Source organism: Vanacampus margaritifer, chromosome 20, assembly GCF_051991255.1.
Source record: "Vanacampus margaritifer isolate UIUO_Vmar chromosome 20, RoL_Vmar_1.0, whole genome shotgun sequence".
Lineage (NCBI taxonomy): Eukaryota > Metazoa > Chordata > Actinopteri > Syngnathiformes > Syngnathidae > Vanacampus > Vanacampus margaritifer.
In genome coordinates, this window is record NC_135451.1 from 16995745 (window position 1) to 17017383 (window position 21639).

At 45.1% G+C, this 21639-nt stretch overlaps 1 protein-coding gene across 3 annotated transcripts in view; it reads right to left on the reverse strand.

Annotated features, from left to right (window-relative positions):
- Window positions 1–21639, reverse strand: part of LOC144040049 (cadherin-20-like) — a 93122-nt gene that overhangs the window by 27226 nt on the left and 44257 nt on the right. Inside the window, exon 1 of one of the 3 annotated variants that reach the window (XM_077553834.1) lies at window positions 14777–14920. The exons of the other annotated variants lie outside the window; for them this stretch is intronic. The gene's annotated coding sequence lies outside the window, so the exon portion shown is untranslated. Of the gene's footprint in view, window positions 1–14776; window positions 14921–21639 lie in introns of those variants that run through there. 3 annotated transcript variants of the gene reach the window in all.

Sequence of the window (21639 nt, forward strand, 5' to 3'; positions counted from 1 at the left end):
TGGTCGTTTCCAAGAGGGTAAAAACGTTTGGAAAATCCAGCCCCCAAAACCAGTTTTACCAACATGTTGGTAGAAATGTCTGTCACGAGTGGACCCACAAAAAAAGTCTCAACAAGCCACAGCCCGAAAAGATACAGGAAGTTTGACCTTCTGGTTTAAAGTGCACATTTTAGATTCTAATTAGCAACTTCCATGAGTTTCCGTCTCAATTTCATGTAGCAGCATAACATTTTGGAAGATGTCTGTCTTGCGTAGACCCACAAAAAAGTCTCAAGACACTATATCCGAAAAGACACAATAAGTCCTCATTTTGGAATGTGGCAGCCAATTTAACGTTTAGAAAATGAAGCTACTTAGCATTAGCATTCATACGAAATTTGGTCGTCCTGTTTTATCATGAGGAGACCCACAAAAAAGTCTCAAGACACTATATCTGAAAAGACACAATAAGTCCTCATTTTGGAATGTGGCAGCCAATTTAACGTTTAGAAAATGAAGCTACTTAGCATTAGCATTAATACGAAATTTGGTCGTCCTGTTTTATCATGAGGAGACCCACAAAAAAGTCTCAAGAAATGCCCGAAAAGACACCGGAAGTCGGACTGTTCGGGTTGTCACTGCAGTATAAGATAAAAAAGAAGCTCAGACTGGCACGGAGCACACAAAAACTAATAACGACAAAAAATAGGATGTGTGGGAAGCTGGAGGACACTAGCATCATCTTTCTGTTCACATCTTAGCGTGACATTCATTCATCATGGCGTCACCCTCTACACAACGTTCTCAGCCGCAACATGAGCTGTGTTTTATTGTCAGCAGGTGGACTCTTTTGTTCCTTGCGGGAAAATAACCCAAAGCGCTGTTGCCAACATGAAACATGACAACTCACGTCATGTTTTCCCGTCATTCGGCCCCTCGGAAAGGGAGGCGGGAAGTCAATTTGTCTTTACGACGTCACGCAAGCCGAGCGTCCCCCGTCTTCGGTCCTCAAGGTTAACTTGATCATGAATAATATTCAGAAAAACCTGACATGCATTGCACAAGCATCAGGCATCAGGCAACTGTTCATGGTTGAGTCTTCACAGTGTCCCAAGGGTAGACCACGCGAGGCCTCGTGACCAAATGTCCCACTTCTGACACCATTCAGTCTCACAAGACGAATGTCAAAACAGAAACTCTGTTAGAGTTAAAATGACTATTTGAATAATATATAGATTTGATTTGATAGTTTACAAGCATACAGTGACATACCTGAGCTTTTAATTTTTTTTTTTTTTTTTTTACGCATGCCCAAGTCCCACTATGTGTCCAAATCATAAAAGTAAATCAAGGTACAGCACCACTTTACTTGCATGAGCTAAATTCTAAACTATATTTTAAAGTATCTATTAAGTGCAGCCTGCACTGATTCCATCTTCGTATCACAGTAAAAGCATACAAGTGGTATGAAATAGCTTCAAATTTGTTGGGGGCGTCCCGAAGAAGAAGCATGGGCCCTAAGATTGACCCTTGAGGAACCCCGCAGGAAAACAGTTCAGACTCCTGCCAACAACCACAGAAAATGATGTACGTGAGTTAAGGGCCAACAATCAATACATTCATTCACATTCGGTGGGTTTCCATCCACCCATTTTTATTCAAATTTTAAAAAGTGCGAAAATAAAACTGAATGGGAATGCTAGAAATTCAAAAAAGGGCCCAAAATTTGCAAAAAACAATAACAAAATGCTTAGAGGAGATGGATTTTTGAAGCTTATCCATAAAAAGGAAAATGAGAATTTTTGGCTATGAAAACAGATTTTGCGAATAAACGCTGACAACACCGGATACACGTCGCACGTTTTGCCCGGATATTACGTCGTTTGTAGCTACAAAGCAATGCCGGACGATAAAGTAAGGTATTTTTCGGGTGACGACGAAACGGAAATCTTTTTAGAATGAATTCAATAAGCCAATATTTATGCTATCTGAGATGGATAGGTCGCTTCCTGCTCTTGTTCTTCTTTTAAATGACTGGCGGATCACATCTCTATGGTGTATAGCGCCACCTACAGCGGCGGAGTCCCGTCTCAATATTCGCAAAAGAAGAACAGATGGAAACGGGGCAGTAGGCGAATTTACTCCCAGGGAAATTGAGCAAATTTGCAAATTCCTGTAATGTCGCCATTCTAGTCATAATGGCCGTCCATAAAGCGCAAGTGCGATGATATACAGTCGCGTCAGGTTCCTCAAGTGTGCCGTGTTGTAATTTGAGGCGAGAGAGGAGCTGAGGCCGAAGATATCGCATGTCGATGGGCTCTCGGATCGAGTGAATAATCGAAAAGCCGGGATGGCGCTCCAGGTGAGTCGGATGTGCCGGTCCAACGTTGGGAGACTGCCGGCGTTGGGGCCGCCGTGCTTCAGTAGGCGTTCATGGTCCTTAAATAGGCTGATGGGTCAAACCCTCGGCGAGCGGACCTGCAGGCGCGGAGGCCAATTACGCGCGTTCTGCTCTGCACAAACACCTCCGTGTGCCCGCCAGCGGACGCGCCCGCCGTCCTCGTGTTTGAACAGCGGAAATGCGTTTGCCCGCCGGAAGGTGTGGGCGGACAGATTGGTGCGTATTTTCTTCATTCTTTTCCCCCCTCGCGCTCTCCTCGTCATTCTCATCCAGTCTGACAAGCTTCCCGGTGAGCGTTCCGAGGCTTTTCTGCACGGGTTGCAAAGAACACGTGGAAATCAATGAGGTTCGGTGGAGCCGGCGATCAAACCTGACGTCTTCTCTTCATCTTCTCCTTCACTCTGCAAGCCAACAAACGCACGCCTGCCAGACATTCTACTTTGTCTTGCTGCTTGTACGCATCACATCAGAGCGTGTCCAGGAGGAGGCGGAGGCGGGGGCGGGGGAGGGGGGGGGGGGTTGTTGCGCCATACGTGTTGGGAAGGGGATTGCGGGTTATTTTGCACGCTGCCCAGGCCGAGATCTGGAACTTTTTCAAAGACTTTTCCTGGCTCTGTTATGTGCTCTCCGTTCACATCCAAGGCGGAGTTTTACGGAGTAAATTGGTCATGAAAAATAGTAGGCGTGTCAGGCGATTAAAAATTTTAATCGTAATTAATCGCATGACTTCAATAGTTAACGCACGATTAATCAGCAATTTTACATCTGGTCTAAACGTACAATAAAACGTACACATTATTTCCCCTAAGTTTTCATACTCTTGTTAGCATACAAGTTGAAAAAAAAAAATTCAACTAATAGAAATATGGCCGCATCTTTTAGTCATTCCTACAGTAATTTCATAACAATTCATAAAACTGAGTTAAAATGAAAAAGATGTACTGCACTGTAAAAAAAACGAGTGTGACATTGATTTGTGGTGAGGTCCTTTTTCAGCCACTAGATGGCATTATTGCATTTGTAAGACTTAACATATTAAGAGCGATCTCATTTTTAACATGAAGTAACTTGTGAAATTGTGCACTTTTTTTTACAATTGTAAAATACAACTTGACACCGGTCATTAATTGCGCGTAATTTTTTGGGGGGATGGAATTCAAGGAAATCAACTAATGCACTAATTTTGACACCCCTAAAAATATGCAAGTAATTGACACCATTTTTAAAATACCACATACTATAATCCTGATGCTAACAATCCAGGGCAAAAAAACAACTTGGCCATTCCCCAACATGCAAAACTTGTCTCTCACTTCAACATAGTTCCTCATCCCCTTTGTACAAGTACTACTTTCCTATCAGACAGGTCTTGGCAGCCATCTTGTAGCCTGCTAAGGCATTTCAGTATGATTTGGCGCTACATCCGCTACTGAAGAAGCTTTTGTTAGCCCTCTGATGGGTCAATTTGTCCAAAAGGTGTACTGTTTGCGTGTTGAAGTCCGGACAGCCAATCAGGTTAGCGCCAACTGCTGTGACTCATCCCTCATCTTTGAGTTGGATTGGAGCAGAATTTCTTTCCTGTCAAGTGGGTCAAGTTCTCATCGTGTTCATTGAGTCAATCTTCTAGTGTTGCGGTCTCAGAAGGAGGCGGACCCCGAGTGCCGACTCCTGGCAGTCAGTGAAAGAAGCTTTGTGTTCTCACAGAAAAAAAAAAAACTACTCAGGAGGTCGGCACCAGTGGCAGAAATGACATCCCAGAAGGAACGCAACGCCTCTACAAAGGGCGATAATAGACTCCGGGGGGGTGTTCCATCTGCTCGCTGCCCGAGGTTCACGACCTGGGCGGCGTTCGGGACCCTCGCTCTCTTTGATCTGGCACAAGCAGTCCATTCAGGAACATCTCAGCAGGCCTCAATCCCTGAATTCAAAATCTCAAATTCTGAAGTTGTGCTGTGAGAGTCGCACACTCTAAAAAACAGTTGGGTCAAAAGTAACCCAATTGCAGATCAAAAATGGATTGATCCACTTTATGGGTCAATTTGACCCAATTTTCTGTGTTGTTTTGTACAGAATGACCTTCTTGGGTGCACTCCCTCCCCATCCCCGGAAAATTGTTGTTTTATAGAAAATGACCCAATATGGGACCCAAAGGCAGATCAAACTGACCCAAGTAGACGATCTGAACCACCTAAATGGGTTGTTTGATACAAAATGAGCATTATTTATTTTTGTTTGCCAAAGTCGGGTCAAATTGACCCAAATAGAGGATCAGTCCATTTTTGACCCATAATTAGGTTATTTTTGACCCAACTGTTTTTAGAGTGCAAGAATGGTCTGAGCATGATCACAAAGACAGAAAATGAGACTAGTGGCGCTGAATCAGAACTGAACCTAATCGACTCCAAGTTGAGCTTTATGACTAATATGACACAAACACTGCACTCTAAAAACAGTTGGGTCAAAGGTAACCCAATTATGGATTAAAAAAAAAAGGAAAAAAAAGGGCCGAACCACTTTATGGATCATATATCAATAATAATATCAATTTTTGGACCCAAGTCAAGGGTCTAACCATTTTTTACGAGTTGTTTTACATTGAAAGTCCGATTTCTTGACTCAAAGTAGAGGATGGGTCCATTTTTGACCCAACAGTTTTTAGAGTGTACGGAAGGTTCCTGGTCACCCGATGCCGCCATATGCATGCCGCCTGATCCCGAAGGCCTTAGAACCGATTGACTGGGCGCGCAGGTTCGAGAGCTGCAAAGCTATTAAGTGATTTGCTGAGGTGGGATCAACTTGTCAGACGGGACCGCATCACTTCACCGCCACTCTCAGCTTGTTCATCACAGCGGCAGTCAAGAAGGAGCGCTCGGCGTGACATTTGACGGCGAGCGCTCCAGGTCGTCTCCACTTCCTCATCCCTCCCTCGCTGGCGTCTGCTTGGCAGCGTTCCCGCCGGGCGTCCTCCCCTCGTGACCCCATGCGACGTCGTCAAGGTGCGAGCGCCCGCCGAGCGCCTGCCGAGCGCCCGCCTGCGTCTCTGTTTGTTTGTGTGCATGAAATTGGGATTGCGAGCGTTTAGGATTCTACTTGGCTGGCTGATAAAGTCTTACTGCGAAGGGGGTGGGGGAGGGGGGGTGCAAGTTTATTTCCGTGCTTTCCTCCCGCGCAACCTGAAATCTCCCGGCGCAGATCACAAAGCGCAAGTGTTTTCTTTTGCTTGTTCTTTGTGTTGCTCATTGCAGCGTAAGAATCCGCCATTAACGGCCAGCCGACGGGGAGGCCATCTTGGGACTTTTTCCAAGGTGATGATCCTCAGTGTGTTTTTATAGAGACTAGTTGAAAAGATTTCAATTCAAGTTGGCCCAATTTCCCTTGACTAACTATCTAGCTACTCGCTGTTTTTTTTGCTCAGGCCAAATGTTTTTTTTCTGCCACCGTCTTTAAGGAACTATGTTGAATCGAGTTGAGGAGCTTCACTTGTTCAAACGTTGTTGTGCTTTGCCACCCTCTTGTGGCCTCTCTAGGTAATTACTAGGGCTCGGTATCGATTCAAATTTCTTCAATCGATTCGATTTGGATTCACAAGAGTTCAGTTCGATTCGATTTGGATTTTTCCCCAATTCAATTAACTTGATTCGGTTCGATATTGGTTAATTTGGGAACATCAATTCTTCTTAAATAAGAACACGATAAAAAAAAACAAAAAAAAACTCCACAGACATTAAATACAAATTTACAAGATTCTGAATTGTCATAAAGTGCAATAAGTCAGGTCTTTCATAAATATATATAAAAAAATACTTTTAAATTCACGTAAACAGTAAATTTCAAGAAAACAGTAAAATTAAAAAAATTTAATTTATGAGAAAAAAGAGATATTAAAATCATTGATTGCCAAGACGTAGACCGTGAACCTTTAAAATCAGCTGACTTCAAAACAAACATTTCCATTATTCATGTTTTCATATTTAGTTTTTGTTTTTTAAAGTTTGGTAGCAGCCTGCGCTGTCCTGGGGCTCATTTGAATCTGCGTTATTGTGAGTCCAAAGAAGGTTCCAACCTTTTTGAAATCCACACCAGGATACGAGCGGAGGTGTTGCATTGTCTCGCGTCCTCATTAGCATTCGTCTATTCCCGTGTTTTTTTTCTCCTTTCCGCTTTTCCGGCAGCGTCTCAGCAGCGAAAGACGACAGGTTGTCCTTTGAGCGGGGGACACTCATTAAGTCTCTCGACAACGAACCTTTGTCTGGCTTCTCTTCCATTGTTTTTTTTTTTTTTTTTTTCCGCTCAAGAGTTGGTCGCGCACGATCCCGACCATTGCGGAGGTCACAACTCTCCGCTACCCGTCGTTAATTCTGCTTAATCCGCGGGAGCGTCCGGGCAAAAGATGAAGCCGATTGCCCAGCGGAGACCCTCGTTTCTTTTTCCGTGGGCGGGGGGGGAGTCAATTAGAAAACTTAAATAGGCAAAGTTGGGAAAGTTATCGTGTTGATTGCACAGGCTTTCTGTTGTTTTCCAAAGAGTTTCCCGGGCGGTGTAATCAGCTCACTAATATGCGCAGCCTTTTATCCCGACAGTCGCATTAATCAAGCGGTGCTGCTGAGCGCCAGCGGATGATTGGGACAATAAGTGGTGCGTGGCATCCAAACAGCCATTAAGTGTTTGGACACTACACCTTCATTAGCGGGTGGGCCGGGCCGCCGCCCCCTTTGACACAAACTCTTCCCTCCCCGTTGGTCGCGTGCATGCGGGAAATGTCCAGCCGGGTCGTACGCGGCGATGAGAACATCATGAAGATTTGCATTCAACTAGCCTTTATCTTGAATCCAAGGACACCCATCTGGAGTAAAAAAAAAAAAATGCTTCACGAAGCTTCATTTTCCCATCACCGAAGCTTCATGAAGCACTTGCAATACGGCTCGACGTCTCTAGATGGTGCTCTTGTTAAAAGACGCAGGCATTTCCATTGCACTATTCTTTATCCTTAACTCATTCACTGCCATTGACGGCTATTGATGTCAAAAATTCATTTGAACTATTTCAATTAGTTTAACATTGTTTCCACTTTTGTTAACAAGAATATGAAAACCTAGGAAAAAAATGTTATTGTACATTTATAACATATAAAATTTGTGATTAATTGTGAGTTAACTATTGAAGTCACGCGAATAATTACAATAAAAAAATACTAATTAATAAATAATGATTAAAAAAAAAAAGATTACTAAAAATTAGGGGTGTCAGTCGATTAAAATTTGAAATCGTAATTAATCGCATAGATTCACTAGTTAACTCACGATTAATCACAAATTTAATATCTGTTCTAAATGTACAATAAAAAAAATTCTAGGCTTTCATACGCTTGTTAACAAAAGTGGATCTTTTTTTCAACTAATAGAAATAGTTCAAATGAATTTTTGACGTCTATAGCCGTCAATGGCAGTGAATGAGTTAATCCAAGAGCACCATCTAGAGGAGTAAAAAAAAAAAAAATATTGCAAGTGCTTCATGAAGCTTCATTTCCCACCACCAGCGACCTCTTTGCTTGAAACTCAATGGCTTACAACAGCTTAAAACCCTAACCCATCGTCTAGAACCCAATTTGACTCTCTAAACATTGTTTTGAACCCCAAAATGGCTTGAAACCTGATTTTCAAACCATAAAACGACTTGAAACCTGAATTGGAAAACCAAATCCGGACTCCAAAGCCCAATTTGAAAGCGTAACCATTGATAGAAACCTTAAAAATGGCATGAAGCTTTAAACCTTGGATCAAAACTCTTATTAAGAAGTCCTAAACTCTGATCTAAAACCTTCACCCTTGCTCGAACCCTGAACTCTGTCTTAAAACCCTAATTTGAAACCCCAAGCTTTGTTTGAAACCCTAAATCCTAAATGTTGCTTCAAACCCTTGTCTTTGTTTGAAACCACAACCCTTGCTTGAAACCCCAAGCTGGAAAACCTACTTTGAAACCCTAACCAAGGCTTCACACCCTAATAAAAAATCCCTAACTGAACTTTGTCAAAATTGAAACCCAAACCTTGTTTGAGACCAAATCCTGGACCTGAACTCTGTCTTAAAACCCTAATTTCAAACCCTGGGCTTTGTTTTAAATCCTAACTCTGTTTTAGAACCCTGACTTTTTCTTGAAATGCTTACCAGTATTTGAAACCCGAATCCCGGCTTGAAACCCTAATCTTGGCTTCAATATTGTCCGGTATTGGCCTAATATAAAAGTCTTAACTTTAGTTCGTCTTGAAATCCTAACAACATCTTGAAACTGTTTTTTGAAAGTCCAACCTTATTTGAAACCCTGACATAAAGCTCAAAACCCTTTTTGAATCCCGGCGCTTTTGTGCATATAAAACACATGCAAATCTCATGTCGTATGTCATACGAGGTGTGTCAGAAAAGTTCCAGGACTGAAGCCACAAACGACAAAATATGAATTTTCAACCACACACGCCTACAAAGGGTTGAGGCAAGAATTGCGGCAGGACAACTCAAGGCTGCTTCACCGCGACAATGCCCTGAGCATCTCTGGCAGAGAACAACATTGACATGCAGGAGCTCCGTTTCCTAACCACTTGTGAGTTGCTTCCTCTTTCCCAAGATGAAGAGGGTCATCGATGCATTTGGCGTACTTCCAGAAGGAAAACATTCCACATGTGTGAGGAAAAATTTGAAAAATTTGCGGCAGGAGAGACGCGGCAGATGAAACTGGTAGCGTCTGGCTGCAAATTGGCCGGCGAGGGAAACAAACGGCCGCGACACGGGCTGATGGGAGCCATTCGTCAGGGAAGATTGAGGAGGCATTGCGGAGATGGCCCACATCTCCATAAATCATGTTGACAATTGACTGCTGCAACTGCAAGTCTGCCATAAACAGCCCATGTAGGACGCCTCCATGCCCCCCCCCTTCGCCAAACCCTTCCCCCAGTCCTCAGCCCCCCGCCAGCAGACCGAAAGAAAATGAAAACGCGATGCATCGTGCATCACCTGCGATGTCACCTGCACTCTCAATTAACGCCACAAAGGCCATTTTTCGGCCGCGTTACATGTCAGTACGGTGGGGGCTTTAGGACCCAGATGCGGGAAGGCAGAGGTGCAGTCCAAAAAAGAGGTTTTAATTTCTAATCCAAAAGCTAACTTCAAAGTGCAAAATAAACGGAACTAACAAAACATGAAGCTAAACATGGCAAAACTAACAGCATGACATGGATCCTGATAAGGCAAAAAGGTCAGCGTGACGTGGCGAATGACTTACGACAGTGGCAATAGCAACAATGAACCGAACCAGACAGGGGGGAGACAACCGACTAAATACACCAACACTAATGACATAACAAGACACACCTGGCTGAGGGCACTGATTGGATGACACATGAGGGTAATGGGGAAAGGTGGACACAATCAGGGATCAGGGTTGACAAAGACACCAAACAAGGAAGGGCAAGTGACCTGAAACGAGAGGAGTCAGACGTTTCACAACAAAACAGGAAATGACAAGACAAGGGGAAAACACAAGGAAAACAGAAGCTAAACATGACAGGGAGTAAACAAGACTGAAAATAAACATGACATTACATTTTCGTCGCGCGTCGCCGTCTCACGATTCGCCGTCTCACGATACGCCGTCTCACGATACGCCGTCTCACGATACGCCGTCTCACGATACGCCGTCTCACGATATGCCGTCTCACGATTCGCCACTTATCCGTGCAGACGGCCCGTTTTGTTTGAAAGATAATAATGCCGGCTTTTGATGCAGAGAGCTTTTCATCGTTGAACAATACGTTGCAATTCAGACGGCGGGAACCTTGCGTGCAACGGTGAACTCTTTGGACCAGCTCCAACTTATGGCACTAAAACATTCATTTCATTGCCAACATCCAATCTTTTGTGATGCGGGATTTTCTACAATGACAGCGTCTAAAAGAGAATCGCAAGGTCGCGGTGTCGTTGTCTCCCGGCTCAACTGAAGAGAATCAAGATCTCAATTCGAAACATTTGTTTGAATTTCTTTGCGTGGAACTGGTCTGCGATGCAAAACGACTTGGGAGGCTGCTGCTAAACATGACATCAGTGGTTGATTGGATTTTATACTTCATCACCATCAGCAATGTTACATTAATCATGTATGAGGACTCGTTATTACGTTAAAGGAGACATATTGTGATTTTTTTTTTCATAAGATAAAACTTTATCTACTGCAGGATCGATGCCGAATATCATTTTAATTGGCTTTGACGTGATACTATTTTTTGGCTGTCACATGAAAATGGCGGACCTTCACCCACCCTAGCCTTTGAGTCATGGGAGGAGCAAATAAACGCGCGAGTGTTTTTTGGTGAAGGGAATCTCGAGACAAAAAACGTCCCTTGCAATATATACATTTTTTTCCTGGAGAGCTCAGTATTGTTCATTCGGTAATTTTACCGATTTGACATGTCACCATCATTGCTCTCCTTTTTTTTTTTATATATATATATTTTTTGTATGTGGGTGAATATGTGTATGTGCGTGCGTGCGTGCATTCATTAGTTCACCTAAAACCTATAAAAAAAAAAAAAATTCCCTAAACCGAACACTTCCAGCCAGAGTCGTGAGGCCGTCAGGAAACCCGAGGAAGGACCAAAGAAAAGAAAGGAAAGTGAAATCCAGCACCGACCAGACACCACCCTTGCAATATGTTGATGAAGTCTAAAACATTCTACCGCCTGAAATTGACAAAAAAAAAAAAAAAGTGCCCTCGGGCTCGCATTGCAAACGTCACGCGACCAAACCCAGACAACAGGCGAGCCGTGACGTTCGCAATACGAGCCCGAGGGTCCTAAGCAGGGGTAGCACTGCATCTGTGTACAAAGTCAATGTTCCTCTTTAAAATGCAAAGCATACAAAAGCGCAGCGCGCCTGCTTTGTCTCTTCGCACGCCAGCGCAGACGTGTTGACGAGCCCCGTGTCAACTTTCAGGGGCTCAGCATGTGGCGTTTGCGTGGCTTCCGCCAGATGTTGACTCGAGCGGCGCACAGATGACAAACTTTGACAAATCCTCCCTCCAACACTCGGCGGGCTTCCGCTTTGCTTTGTTTTGTTTGCACGCGCCGCCGCCGCCTCGCGTGCCGCCTCGCGTGCCGCCTCGCGTGCCGCCTCGCGTGCCGCACGCCACGCTTCCCGCGCGTCAACACCAACTAATTTAACACCAGCCACAAAACACAACATGGCAGCTAATAGCCAAAAACAAGTAAGATGTCGGCAAGAGCCGGGATTAAAGTCAGCTGTCTCCCTCCGGAGAACTCACTTAGATCACTTTTCATTGTAATAAACGTGTCGACTCGGGGAGTCCATAAAAAGCCAATAACTCCTTCTGTAAACCATCAATTCATAATTGCACTTCATCAGAAATATGAAAGAACACACATTTTTAGTTAGACAGAAATATAAAATCAGCAAAAGACTTTTGTTGAAAGCAGTGAACATGATTACTTTTTATGGCTGGGCATAATTTTCAGAAACACACTCAATACATGTTTTGTGTTTGATAATTAACGTAGCCTACAAATCAGAAATAGTATTAGTAGTTTTGTTAAAACCGCTTAATGCTTGCCCGACATTTTCGCTAATTCACTTTAAAAGTGCTTCAAAACTCAGCTAAATCCTACATTTGCTTTTTAGACATTTTCAACACACGGCACTGCTAGCGTTAGCACTAGCATAGCGCAGCCTCACTTTATTTAGGAACTTGTATTTCTCAAAAATGCTTTTTAATGTGGAGATAGATAGATAGATAGACAGAGCGCCATGTGCTAGCTAGTTAGCTAGATGAACTTTAAATCTTAATCATGATTATTTATAATGATTGTGTCTGTCGCGGTCAGATTAGAAGCCATTATTCAGCATAAATGGTTTCTTCAATCAAGAAAAAAAACAAACAAGCTGCACTGGTGGAAGTCAGTGAACAACATTGCCAGGCGTCCCTCAGCCGCAGACGACGCGGGTGATAAACGTTGGCGCGAGCGCGTCGGCGCGAGCGTCTCGTGTTTGTCTCTTCAGCGTCCCCGCGTCGCCGTCAATGCGATACCTGCGAGTCGCGGAGGGAAGCGAGCGCCGGGAACTTGTCCAGAGGTCGTCTTTTATGGGCGGACAAAGCAAAGCACGTGTTAGCAGTGTCAGATTGCACAAAAAAAAGGGGATGTACACGTGCACGCTAGTCCTACAAGGCAGCCACGTACTATGCGGTGATGAATTGTAACGAAATAATGAATTATCTACGATGTTATTTATTCTACTTGTTAAGACACCCATAAAAACAACTCAACAAACATCACAGGACTGTTGATCATTTAGATTCTCTTTGGACCGGATGCATGAACGGACTGGGCCGCACCCCGCATTAAAAGCTAAGGACAGGTCCATATTTAAAGAGTTGTTCTTTCGACATGTGTCCTTGGAGACTTGAATGGAAGCAGGAAGTGAATCAATCGCAATTAATTGAGCAGTGGAGGTCCCGGTGTCTATTACGGGATGTAATTACTTGATGTAATAGGCCGCGCCGCAGCCCGCATCGCTGATTGCTTTCTTCAAGCCAGCCACGAATCGCTGGGTGAGCTTGCAGGCCGTTGCGGCGGCTGCTTCGTTCAAATCAACGCTCGCAAAAAACGCAAACCTGCCCTTTGAGGACTCACTTGGTCCAAATATGGGCCTTGGAAAAGACGTACCCAAAAACACACACACACACAAAAAAACAGCGCCGTGTTCCTTTGGGTCTGTTTGCAGAGGCCAAACACAAAGTATCAAAGCGTCTCTTAGTTCACCAAAGCACCTGCGTGCTCTTTTCAAGTACTCCAGCTGAACATTGATGTTATTTTTTTCATTTTTTTTTTTTTGGAGTTGCAACATGAGCCCGTAGGTGAGCTGACCCATCCTCAGCCTTGAAAGCTTCCGTACAAAGCACACAAAAACCCACCGAAGCGCTTCATCATCACGGCCGACAAGCCCCCCCCCCGAGCCTGTCGAGCGTTGGCCATCGCCATGACGACGTGTGCGACAGATGATTTAAAGAATCATCAAAGAGAGCCCGGGCGACACGAGTCGCATGACAGGCGCGCAGTCGACGCCCGCCTACTGGCAGTTCGGCGCTTCCCGCTTCACCTGCGGCGCTACCTTGACAAATGAGTTTCATTTCTTCACTAACTCAAATCATTCGTTTTCAAATCAACTTTTCCAATTCAAATGAAGGGAAGCGCCGTTAATCCGTTCCAGCTCACCAACAAAAACGACACAATGAAGACGTAAACGTGTGTGTATGCGCCAACTATATATGCATACATGTTGTGGTGATGTTATTAATCAAACAATAATCTACCATCAAGTATCAACAAAAGCAGCTAATGACAACAACATATAAAAAGTGGCAAAGTGTGGGAATGAGATTCCTCTAAAACACGAGTTCACCAAAATCAAAAGTGTTGGCCGCTTCACGTTTTACCGAATTGTGAATTGGTGAAGATCTTATACCAACTCCAAAGTCAGCAAAATGGACGATATTATACTCTCTGATCTCTTATACTCTGCTGTTACCTGCTGGCCGTTTTTGTAATAACTACCATTGCTTCAAGCATTCTCTTCAGTTGTGAGGCTGCATCAAAGCATTCTGTATGATAGAGCATTAAAAAAAAAAAACGTATGAAAATGTCTTTGGGTCACTTAAAACATTAAAAAATAGAACGTATTTATACGTTTTTGGGGAAAAAATTAGTTACGGGTTCTTCCGTATTTCCAACGGGAGAACTTATAAGATCCAGACAAGAATCTTATATCAAACGGCAAAGTAACCATCGTAGATGTAATTTCAAACTAGATTTGATCTATTTAGCTTGGCCGTACGCGACCTCTGATCCTGATTCCCAAAAATCATCAAGAAGAAGCGCTAAGAGGCGGAAGCCACGTGCAGTCGGTGACAAGCACGCCGACCCCGCGTCGCTTCACCAAACTCTCGTTTAGTATTCAGGACGGCGCTTCGGCAAAGTGTTGATGCAACAACAGCATCGGCGGGCCAAGTGAGTCGGGCACGGAGGGCGGTCGGTGGTTTGGCGGGGGGGGGGGGGGTATTTTGGCGGGGTCACGTCGGTGCCTCATGAATCGGCCGCACAATGAAATCTTTCTCCTGAGAGGCGGCGGACTTGGCAGAGCTGCCCGGTGTCTGCAAAATAGACATTTTGCTGCCCCCCTCGGCTGCCGTGGTTACTCGACTCCCGATCGCCTCGTCCCCCCCCCTCCGCCAGACGGCCCCCGTTGCCGGACCCTCCGATACCTTCTCCTTAGTCACTTTGTCAAACTGCTGAGAGGTTCGCCGCGTGACATCAACACGAACATGCGATGGGGGGTTTACCTTTTAAGAAGTGGATGCTCAACTTCTTCTTCTTCAAAATCTTGCAAAAACAAAGCAAGGGCACCTCCGACTTCTCTTCTGGTCGCTCCTCAAATGTGCGATGAAGTCAGTTTTCGGGGGAAGACGCACACTTCCTCTCGCCGCCTCGCCTCTGCCTGCACTGACTGCCTTCCCCGGCGCTCTTCATCCTCTCCCTCCCTCCCTCCCTCCTTCTTCATCCTCCCTCCTCACCCACCCCCCCCCCCCCCCGCTGTAACCCTGCCGCTGCTCGCCTCATGAATGTTTAGACACGCCAATTGCAGCCGAAAGGCACCAAATTAACCCGCGGGATTGGAAATTCGCTCACTGCCGACTGACTTTCTTCCACTTTTCAGATTGTTCTTGAAGCTCTCGCCCATCACGGCGGCTGCGACCCCGTTGAGAGGTGCAATCGCGCCTGGGCCGGGCCCACTGATTGCTTTATCGGGCCGGTCGCTGCACACCAGCGTGAGGAAATGAACAAACACGAGCATTAAAGAGGAATATGTTTGATGAATAAGTCAATGTTTACTACCCGCGGCTGCGCTCTGATTAATCATTTATTGTCCGCAAATGAGTCAAGCTGCTGAACAAATTGAATCATTAGGCGTCAACTCACGAGCTTCTTCACAAAGCTTGAAAAAGAAGTGAAAAAATGTTCATTTCAAGTCGGTACAGTCTCTTGTTAACAAAAGATCTTTATTGGACAAATGAACTATTTTTCAGGCCTTCACACTTTTACGTCGCAAAGCTTGCTAGCCTGGACGCAAATTTTTTTTAACCCGTTGATTGGCGAGTCGGTCAAGACTTTTTTTGAGTTGAGGAGCTTCTGACAAAAAAATACTCCAAAAGATCATCACATTTAGATGCTTCGGCCATTTTGATGCTATGATCTGGCTTGCCAGATTTGATGAGCTTGCGATGATTTCCACAAATGTTCCCCCAACTCCAAACGATGTTGGCGTCGGCGTCCGCAAATAAAGCTCGCTCGTGTCCCTGCAAGGTAGCGACGAGCTTCTTAGTGGCGCGAGTCCAGCGTCTTCATTTCTGCCGCACCGTCTCCATTGTCCCGGAGAAAAGCTCCCTGGAGTCGCGCTCGGGACGTGATAGTGACGCCTCGTTAGCTTCCAGGCTCTGCGCCAGTGACACTTAGCAACACGGCACAGGTAAAAATGGATGCGGTTCTCACCTTTCCCAACACGTTTGGGTTCGGTGGGGGTTGGCTTTTTGTTTGTTATGGGTTATGTTTTTTGTCTTGTGTTCCTGGTTTCTTCCCTTGTCTCGTTATGTCGAACCACATCCACCTGTGTGTGTGTCTTCCCTTCCCCAGGTGTGCCTCATTAGTGTTACTGTATTTCGGCCCCCGTCCAGACGGAAGCAAAGCCGGCTTGTTTTCCTCAAACAAATCTCGTCCACACAGAAGCATTTCAAGACTCGCGCGTGTCCAAAAGAAGACGCTGTTTAACAGCTGTAATGTATATGCCAAGCCTGGAGTGGCGCTGTAGCGCAGACACAGGGTGGAAACGGAAAGCGTAGAAGAAGAATCAGCCAGGAAAACTTCAATCTACAGAACAAACATGGCTTTGCGTGAATCAAAACAACATGAAAAAGATGAACACAGAAGAAGTGACAATGGAATAAAGAAGCAAAATATGTTAGCAAGCGAAGGAAGCCGCGCAAAACGACTACGGCGCGGCTAGCTAGGTTCGCGCGTCGTCGTCGAGTTGCGACCGTGATGTCATCGCTGGAGGAGAATCCTGCATATGGTGTCCAGACGGACGCGTACGGGACGCGTTCTGAAATCTTTCCACTCTGGAACGAACGGCCTAAACGCTAAGAAACTCGTGAGGATACGTTGGAACTGGCTTTCGGGTGGGCGGGGCCTGAGTCTGTTGCCCTTTTGGGTGCGTTGCCTTATGTGCGGAAGCCAAGTCACTCCACGGAAAGTCAAAGTCAAATCAGGTCACGTCAGGCTCCGTTCCAGTCAAGGCGACCCGTCCGGTCGCGTCCCGTCAAGTCATGGTTATCCGCTCACCTTTTTCCTTATGGTTAATTCAAGTTCCGCGCATTGCGCTCGACTTTCCCTGCATTCGGGCCCACCGTCCCTCAACCACTCACGTTGCACCCTGACAGAGAGAAAAGGCCATCGGAAGTGCCAATGGCAAAAACAATCTTTTTTTGGAACGTGGGAGGAAGAAATGAGGACTAAAATGGCCACAGTGTCGCTTGACGTACAACATTAACTTTAAGCGACTAAACTTAAACGCCAGTTTAAGTGAAACGGTGAAACGGGACTGTGGCGACCAGTCCAGGGTGTGCCCTCATTTTCGGTTTTAAACACTCCAACTCACCAGTGAGCCTAATTAGTAAAAGTGTTTTTAGTCCGACACCCCCTGGAGGTTGCGCGGCAGTTTGCGCATCCAAGCCTGGCCGTCCCCGACACCAAAGCGCAAAGCTCTCGTCTTCTCTCCAGTCCGAAGGCATGACGGTAAAATGTTGCATATTGACGGCGCGCCGCGCTCTCGTCTTGATCGTAATCGCATGCCCGGCGGCTGCCGAATGCGGCGTATCAGGAATGAAAAGGAATTAAGAGCAAAAAAAAGAATCCAACGTGCTTTTAAGCAGGCTCGCATTGGACAATCATCTTCAAGCGCCGCCGCGATCGATATGCACCAAACAAGAGCGCCGACAATCGAGCCTGCCGGTGGCGGTGTTCTTTTCGTCTTCCTCGGATGACAAAAAATATAACAAGTGTGAAATGTTGGCGAGTGTGAGCGACGCAGCTGGAGGACACGGAGGGGGATTATGTTAACAAGGCGGCCATCTGCAATCTGGCAAAACTTCTCAATGAAAGCCATCCAAGTGCAGCACCAGACTGACGATTTTTTTTCCAAGTAAAAAAAACAAAAAAAAACAGATGAAGAAGCGAGAAAAGTCTCGGGACTGGACTTGGTTCCCGCGCTGTGGCCAGCCTGGCGTTGGCTCCGCCGGCCGCTCAGCCATTGATTTCTGGGCTTTAGCCTCAGGAGATGAGACTGTTTGCATGTTTGGCCTCCAGGAGCCACAAATCACATCGATCAGCCGCCATAATCTGGCCATGCCGACGCAGCCCCCCCCCCCGCAGAGGCTGGAAAAAAACAATGAAAAGACCAAGAAGAAGCATCAAGGAGGCTAAAAGGCTTCATGAAGGTGACGCTTGCGTCGAGAAGCAACAATGCAGTCATTATGATCTGCTATTTTTTATTCATTTCAAACATAACCTGCTGTATTCGCTGCAACACTGAAATATTCAAATATTTATCAACTACGGGTTAGCGATAACTCTTCACCATTTGCATGATTATTTGGACCAACATCGAAACCTCGTCCGCATTTTGATGACATTTAGTTTATCATACGAGTTGCAGAAAAAACATCTGGAGTTACGATGTGACATTTTCAAACAGGGATCGGTTGTTAGCAACTAGCATCGAGCTAACAACACGATGCATCTGCTTTGTTGACTTTTTAACTCTTTGACTGCCAAAAACGTTAAATAACGTTTAGTAAAATCCTATGGAGGAGTGCCAAAGACGTTAAAAGACGTTTTTTTCAAAACAGAGGTGAAACTAACCATTTTCTATTGTTGATTACTGAAAAACGGAATAAGGTAGAAACAAACTTTTTTTTTCTGATGGAAGATGCGAGTCCAATCTTTCATTTGGTAGTATGTGTGTTTCCATAGTCCAAACACATAATTTTCTGTGGACCTTGAAAGATCAGTCAAAATGCTTAAATCGGCTGGCACCCACGGCATCCCTTTTCTGAAAACGTCTGGCAGTCAAAGAGTTAACCATGCACTGGCAGCCATTTTCAGCGAAGCAACCCCCTTCGCTCCAGGCCGTTTTACTGGATTTTGACTGATAGAAAAAAAACAAAAAAAAAACAACAGCAACCGCGAACATGCTGCACCGAGTTTGACAACGTTTGAATTGTTGTCAACGCCGGATGCATGATTTATGTCTTTCGACCATCTTCTCGACAGCGTGGCGTTCATTATTATTTTTTTTTTTACAATCGCAAAGTATTCTGTATGTTCCTCTTGTCCTGCGCGCGCTTGAAGAAGTGAAATGTTGAGAAAAGTTGAGCCTCGGAGGAGTTGCGGTTTGATCCTGACTGCTTTCTACACCTAATCTATCTCCAAAGCCCGACGTGCAATTGCATGTCAGTCAGCCGAGTGGCTTGTCTCGTAGCCGCTCGGTAAAAGATGCGCCGGTGCGCCCCGGGTGGGCTTTGTGCCGGAGGATGCGCAACGAATCCCGCCAGGACAAATGCAAAAAATTCAATCGGAAGCGCTGCATTGAAGGCATCGCGAAGATGAGACGGATTCGTCAACTTCCTGTTTGTCATTTGCTAAATAAAACGTATGTGTCCTCATGAAAGCAGATTTTGGAAGAATTACAAATTGATACACTACAAGCGCATCATCCCCTGCAGCAGCCCCCCCCCCCCCCCCCAGTTGTGGTGTGGCTGTCGGGGGCAAATCGGCGGTTGTGTTGAGCCCCCCGTGGGATTACCCAGCTTGGCTTTCTGGCTCCGCTTGAGACGCCACTCCGGAGCGCTTCTGGCTTTTACTCCGCGCGTGCGTGCGTACGTGCGCCACATCTGCCACTCGCTCCCAGGGGAAGCCGAGCACACAGGCTCGAACCTCTTTCCGGCCACCGGCGGACCCATTTGTTCCCACGTCATGATTTTTGAAATGTTATCATGTGACAAACGCCATTTTTTGGAGATTCCCGGGGGTTAAAAAAGAAGTCAGCAGGCTCTGGAGATTTCGATTTACCGTCAGAAATAGTCAACAGGTTTATTATTTAGGGTTATCGTTCCGCGGGTGGTTTTCAAAACAAATCGGCGGAGAAAAATGACTTTAAACTGCCCCGCACCGCAGATGAATCGCTCAGGATCGTCTTCGAGAGACACGACGATCGATAATCAAACTGACTTTGATCATTAGGGAGGGTTTCACGTCACGGGGGTTGTTGAGCGCACACATGAAGATTTTTATAAATAGTGAACAGGTTTAACAGGATTGTTGGCACGGACTGGATCGGAGGGAAAAAAAAACATTCTGACAAAAACAGGCTACAGGATAATCGCTTAGGATAATCTTGACGTCGATTATTTGATCACAAGGGATGGAAAATGCTCAAATTACACTTGCCTAAAAGATTTTCCATTATTAACTTAGTTGCTTCCCAAAACGTATAAATACGTTCTATTTCAAATATGACCTTGCTCCCTAAGACGTATTTATACATTTTTTTTGTTTTTTTATTTATGTTAGAGCATACAGAAGGCTTTGATGCAGCCTCTGAACTGAAGAGAACGCTTAAAGCAGTGGTAGTTATTACAAAAGACGGCCAGCAGGTGGCAGCAGAGTATAAGAGATCAACCAGGGCCATGTTGCAAGTGTGCACTCGGGTTTAGAGACGTCCAGTAATTGGAAGGGTCTTTTGGAAGGAAAGTCAGCCTTTCCCTGATTATCGGTATGCGCGTACCCCATTTATAAGATGCACGATTGCCGGTCATCATGTCGGATTCTCGTCAGGTGGCGGGCGTGCGATCGATTGTAAGTCGTGAGGTGTGCGGAGATTTGATTTGAAAAGCAAAGTCACGCTCGGCGCCGGGCTTTGATTGGAAGTTAGCAGCTAGTTAAGGAAGCAGCGCTCTAACGAGGCAGAATCAGAGAAGCCTCCGATTCTCAGCCGTCGATATTTGGTGTAATTACATCCTGAGAGGAATCCGGGCGGCGCTTTTCCCGGCCAGAAAGACGAGAGAAATGTTTTCATTTCTTCCCATCGGCGGCTGTAATTATCCGTAAACTCCTTCTCGCGCCTCCTCCCCCGTGCCAGGAGATTGACGGGAAAATAAAGGTTGTTGTTGTGATGCCGGCGAGCTTCTTGTGCAATTAGAACAAATGTCAGACGTGTAAGAAGAAGAAAAAGGAGGCACTAATTGAAAACATAAAAAGATCCCTCAATTAGCTGCGGAGGCGAGCGGGAGAGCATGCAGAGGCAAATTATTTGTATTGTTAGGCGGCGGGCAAAAGGCGAAAATGCGCCGTAAGCCGAGCAGAACAACCTCGGTGGGGAGTCGCACCCAACATCAAAAGCAGAAAAGCAGATAGCGCCGCCATCAATAAGCGCTAATTCACCCAAAGCTGCGCCTTTGAAGGAGACTCAAGCTTATTTTTCTTTCTTCCAACACAGGTCTTCATAATAACTCGGCCGTGTTACGCTTTCGTTAAAAGACCCCAAGGATCAACAATTAGCGACTTACTTTAGTGGCCTGTTTATTGCCAGGGTGAATTTAGCTGGTTTTAGGGGTGGAGCTCGCTGGATTGACAGCCAACGTTAGAAAGGTTTGGGATTTATCATTACAGTTAATTGTTATTTTAATTCATTCATTCATTTATTTTAAATTTGGTTAGTTTTGATAATTTTTTTGAGCCGCACCCCCCACCCCCGAAAATGACTTATTTTATTTATTTATGTATGTATGTATTTAGTTATTTATTTATTCATAATTTTATTTATCTATTTATATTTATTTTATTTTTATGAGCTTTTGTATTAGTTTTTTTTGTTTTATATGAAGTTGGATTTGCCAAGTGAAGATGAAAAAAAAAAAAAAAGGTCACTCACTACTGTAATAATAAATAATGTACACAACATTTTTGAAGCAATACCGTTATAAATAACCCCAAACATTCATATATGACATTAATGGGCAGCGAAGAACACAAAGGTCATATTGGCTATAATTGCGTTTGCGTCCCATTAGCGGACGCGGCATTTTCATCATCA